The following is a 6,000-nucleotide window of genomic DNA, read 5'->3' as shown; positions in this document are numbered from 1 at the left end:
TGCAATAACAAAATTTTGGTTCACTTACACGTTTGCTATGTATAAGCAAACATATACATGTAAATATGTGTTTCTTTATGAATGCAAATACATAAAAAATGTAATGGTGTGATTTCCAAGATAATTGGAGAAATCATACAGTTAAGGCATAATTGATGTGATTCTGTATCTGGTACACAGACTGACAGCCATGTGGTGACTGAAACATCTCCTTCTTTCCATTTCATTAGTGGACTTCTCTGTATTAGTTAGAATTTTGACTGGAACTGACAGTTGACATGATATCAGTTATGATGTCTTGTGATTCTGCAATCTGGACTGGGATCACCTTGCTGCTTTCTATCCCCTCTGGCATTTGCTGGGGCTGGGAAGTCCAAGATGGCTTCTTCACTCATGTGTTTGATGCCTCTATTAGGAGGACTGGAAGAGCTGGTGGCTGGTTGGGTATCTTTCTCCATGTGGCCTCTTATGGGGTTCACTTGGGCCTCCTCACAGCATACGGTTGCAGGGTATTCAGACTTCTTACCTGCTAACTGGTTTCTGAGAGAAGTCTCTCTTTGAGGCCAGCCCTAGAACGGGCACTGTATCATTTCTACCATGTTCTATAGGCGAAAGTAAGTTAGAAAGCTAGCCTGGATTCAAGGAGAGAGAAAAGAGAAAATAGGATCCATCCCACCTCTTGAGGAGCAACCGTAAGCCAGTGAGGAAAGGAAAGGGTCATAGCCATCTGTGAAGACTACCCACCATACTCAGATAATGTCTAAGCTGAGGTGGTTACTTATATTGGTTCAGTAGTTCTACTTTGGGATACTTTTGGCCTTCTGTCATTGTTGAAAGGTGACCGTATCCCTGTAACTGCTTCAGCCTCCCCTAATTACGTTTAAAGGTAAGAAACAGGAGCGGGAAGAGTGGCTTTCCTTGGAAAGAAAACTTTCTCACAAGCCCCAGTAGTATTCCTTTTTACATTTCTTTGCCCAGACAAACCAGGACAGGCTCTTTGCCTAAGACACAGTTAAATCCATATCCTCAACAAAATTAGACTCTGATAACAAAGCAGGAAGGGGAAGAATAAATCTTGCGCAAGCCAGCCATGGTGTTGGCTGTATTCTATAACTTCCTAAATAATCAAATGTGTAGATGACGCCAAGAATCTAAATTAAAGCTGCCTTGCCCTCCTCACCTCCAGCCCCATGATGGACCCCATGATGTTTTTTGCCTGTGAGAACCCTTTGCCTCTAGTGGGAGGAACTCCACACTCAAAAGGCAAAGAACATGAATTCAGGGAGGGGGGCAGAACTGGGGCCAAAAAAATACAACCTAAAATCCCTTCAAATCTGTACTCTGGGCATTTTAAACTCCTTGTATTTCCCGGCCCAGTCGACGCTCATACTTCCCCTTGTCTTCTCATGGCTGATCTGTGTATCTGCAACATGCTTCCTCAGGCCTTCACGGCCTGACCATGCTTCAGGATTCAGCTCAAAAGGCACTCCTTCCCTGCGGTCTTCTCTCACTCTCAGGCTGGTTCTTGGCCCCTAGTGCCTGCTTCTGTCGTAGCCTGAGCTTATCACCGTTGTGACAATTATATTATCAGGGCTATAGATAGACCCTAATGCCCACTTAGTTCAAGAAGGTAAAATAGAAGTTAACTCTTAGCTGATTTTTAATGTTTCTAGCTTGGGCTATCCATTGGAGTTGGAGCCTTTATACAATTTTCTCTCAATTTTAACTTTAGAAAGAGGTAAAGGAGGAGGGAAGGGTCAGAGAGAGAGGGGGAGAATCCCAAGCAGGCTCTGCACTGATCATGGAGGCTCAGTCCCCTGACCCTGAGATCGTGACCTGAGCCAAAATCAAGAGTTGGATGCTCAGCCAACTGAGCCACCCAGGCACCCTTTTCAACATTTATAAAAAAATTTTTTTTAAAGATAGAGCCTTTTCTCCATATGGGGAATGTACCAAGGGGACATGCACTTTGGAGTCCAATTTTAAAATTACGAGTGTATGCGATGCCAGTGGAACATCCATGAAGAGTCGAGTAGGCAAATGGAATAATGTTAGCTTAGGTGAAATTAGAGCTTGATGATTAGATTTAGAAATCGTCATGTATTGGGGCGCCTGGGTGGCGCAGTCGGTTGAGCGTCCGACTTCAGCCAGGTCACGATCTCGCGGTCCGTGAGTTCGAGCCCCGCGTCAGGCTCTGGGCTGATGGCTCGGAGCCTGGAGCCTGCTTCCGATTCTGTGTCTCCCTCTCTGTCTGCCCCTCCCCCGTTCATGCTCTGTCTCTCTCTGTCCAAAAATAAATTTTAAAAAACGTTGAAAAAAAAAAAAAAAGAAATCGTCATGTATTAGTGAAGCCATACAAATGCATGTGTTCCCAGGAGGAGTGAGAGAGGGGCAGAGAACAGAGTTGGTAAGCACTAGCATGAGACCAATGAGCGGAGGAAAACAAACCCGTCAAGATATTGAGAAGGAACAACAGGAAATTGGGCGCACTAATCTGCTAGCGCTCCCATAACAAAATACCACAGACTGGGCGGCTTAAGCAGCAGAAATCTACTTCTCACACTTCCAGGGGCTGGAAGTCCAAGGTCAAGGCGTTGGTGGTTCGGTTTCTCCTGAGACCTCTGTTCTTGGCTTGCAGGTGACTGACTGCCTTCCACGGTGTCTTCACGTGGCGTTTTCTCTGTGTGTGCACTTCTGCCTCCCTGGCAACTCTTTTTATGACGATACCAATCGCATGGGATTAGGACCCTAACCTCATGAGCTCTTTCAATGTTAATTATCTCTTCAAAGCTCCTATCATCAAATTTAGTCATATTGTAGGTTAGGGTTTCAATGTATGAATTGGGGAGGATATTATTTAGTCCATAACATAGGAATGGAAGAGCAACACTGAAGTCAAAGGAGAGAGAATGCCAAGGGAGAGAGGTGAGCAGGCTCCTACTATCCAAGGTAATAGAGCAAGAAGGCAGGTAAGCCCCTGATTGGAATATGCCCACCCATGGCACAAGTTAAAGACAAGATGTTTGCTAAGCAAAAATACTTTCCAATGGAAAGGTGACTACCATGGGCTGACCAATGAGTAAGGGAGGAAGTAGTGATAGCAGAGGGTGGGCTCTCACCAGCCCATAGTCACCCAAAATAGTGTGATGATCAGGCTGGTCAGGTGGTTAGGATCGACCACTTGATCAACTTATTCTAGAGTGTAGACTCTGGAGCTAGACAGGCGTCAGCATAAACCTGGGCTCTGTCCCTTACTAGCTCCGTGAACTTTGCCAACTCTCTAATCTCTATAATCCTCAGTTTCTTCACCCGTGAAGTGAAACTCAGATCACTACTGCAAGGACGTGCTCCCAAATGTTAACAAGTGATTATATTTGGGTGATAGAGTGAAGGATCTTTTTATTGATTTCTGCCTTTGGCTTATCTCTATTTTAGGTTTTTTTCCACCTAAAGTGAATATACATTATTTTTGCAATTTAAAACACAACTATGTTTTCTCCAAAAGAAACAATTCCTGCTTTCTCTAAACATGTGGTATAATAGCAGGTTTTATTAATATCTGTAGAGAACTGCAATAAGGGGATGGATGAGAAAAACAGATATTCTCATTTTTTCCCTTTATCGGAGACAGGAAACATACATGGAGTACTGTAGGGCGGAAAGTGTGGTTCAAATTTGAAAAATGAATAATCTATGTTTCCAAGGGTTTTACAAGTATGTGTGTGGGGGGGTAGGATTCCAAAAAAAATAATGAATAATTATAACGCACTCCGTGTCAGAATGGGATAAACATTACAAAATAGGTCAAATAAACGAAATGCTCCTTGGGTTCCCTCTGGGAGAGGAGAGATCATTTGAAGCTGGAGGAATCACAAAATATTTCCTGGAGGAGCTAACATCACGTAAGATTCTGAAAGGGGTGGGTGGTTCTCACACATTCAGTATTGTCTCAGTGTTCATTGGTCTGTTTCACAATAGAAGGAGAATTGGTCAAGAGATAAGAGCTGAGAATGCAGAATATGATTGATTTCTATGAAGAGCAGTCTTCTGTCAACTGCTTTGGTTGCCAGTAACCTCAGCAGCTGTGTGTCAAAAAGTTGAGGGGAGTGGAAAGTTCTGGCTTATCACAACTGGAACATGCAGGGCTTAAATTAACCATTTTGATTCAGTGCAATTGTGTGTGTGTGTGTGTGTGTGTGTGTGCGCGCGCGCGCGCGCGCGCGCGCGCGCGCGTGCGCTCAGAGGTTGTAAAACTGGAAATGTGAAGACACTCAAGCCGTTTAACTTTGGTTCAACTTGGTTTTTATTGTTTTTCAAATTGGTAAGGGCCTAAAAATTACTCTTTGTTTTCTAAGTCCTGAGGAGTTGGGGTTTTAATTTTTGCTTCTATCTGCAAATGGCCCCAAGTTTTGCATATGTCTATTAACTGAAAATTATATTGAGTCAAATATAAAACTCTGTGTGAAAGCAATGTTTTAACTGAGAGTATCAGACTTCTTTTACGGCGAGAATCCCAAAAGGAAGGTCATACTGACAAACGTTTAAGATTGCCAAATTGCAGTATGTGTGAGTTTACAGGCCTCTGATTTCATCGGGCTGATGGTTTCTAAAGGATGAGTTTGCATTTGGCAATGCTGAATTCAGACTCTCAATTTCACAGGAGATTGGGGATTAAATCAGAAATGTTAAAGGCAAACAACATTAAAGTCAACATTACTAACACATGATGGCAAAGGCCCTCCAGTTAAATTCTCTGCCACGGAACTGAGTATCTTAAACCTGGCCTCTGACAATGTAAAACATCTGTTTTTGCATTAAATATAGGGGGAAAAAAGTCTTTGGGATCACCTGGGCATTTATTTGCTTCTCAGTATGTCTGGAGGAGTAAGGAAGTATATGTAAGCTGTCCAGAGGAACTTGGGCAAATTTAGAAAAAAAAAAAAGAAGAGAGAAAATACCCACACACTTCTCCTTTTTAAAGAAAAGGAAGTAATAGTGACATCACCTGTAGCTAAAAACTAGCCTGTTTACATCTCAATTTATTAGGTAATAGAATGCCTTCTCCAGAGCTGTGGAATAAGTAGGGCACTGAAGTCCAATTTTCTTCTAAATCTTTATTAACTCATTCTTTCATTTATCCAACAGCTATTTATTAAACACCTGTTACATGCTAGGAACTAAGCTCACAATGGTGAGCAGAGGGAAAAAATTTAATCCCTGTCCTCAAAAAATTTGGACTTGAGCTGGAGAGAGGAACAGAAGTGAAAGAGTGACACCGATAATGACACAACGATACCTGTAGTGTTAAAAATGAGAAGCATAAGTGTGCCAAGAGAACACATAATAAAAAGTCTATTCAGAGAGGTTAGGGAAATCGTGTCCATCAAGGAAGTTGGGATTTACCAAGAAGACTAGGAATTGGCTGGGTGAAGAAGAAAGGAAGAACAGAGAGAAGGAAGGGGGCCCTAGGGGTGGCTCTGTACAAGAGGAGTAGTGGACATGCTCTAGGGAATTTGGAGAAGGCTCTCAGCAGGAGAGGAAGGGAATTGAAGGATCGAATTTCTACCCTCTCTCAAGAGCAGTGGGAAGCCACTGAATGCATTTAATCAGAGGACTGGGATAATTAGGTTTGCACTTTGAAAAATGGACGTTAGCTCTGATTTGAGAAATTGGGTGCCCAGAATGGCCAGGACTGGGGATGGGTGGTTGGGAGACTCCCGCCCAAGGGTTGGCAGTGGAGAAAATGGCAAGAAGCAGATTTTGAACTCCACTTTCCTTGGTGGCTCAAGTGGCACCAGCTCTGGCGAGGCTGTGGTTGAGCAAGAAGATGCCCAGCCCCTCCTGGTTTCCCTGCACTTCCAGCATCCGGAACACAAGAGGGCTGGGAAGTGGCCTTTTCCTAAGAGACATTCAGAGGCAGCTTCCAGGTTGGGTGGAACAATGGTGACAAGGCTGAGGGCTTCAGGATCAAGCAAATGAACTCTTAGATTGACAGGGAGG

This window comes from Neofelis nebulosa, chromosome 5 (genome assembly GCF_028018385.1).
Source record: "Neofelis nebulosa isolate mNeoNeb1 chromosome 5, mNeoNeb1.pri, whole genome shotgun sequence".
NCBI lineage: Eukaryota > Metazoa > Chordata > Mammalia > Carnivora > Felidae > Neofelis > Neofelis nebulosa.
This window is presented reverse-complemented; position numbering follows the sequence as displayed.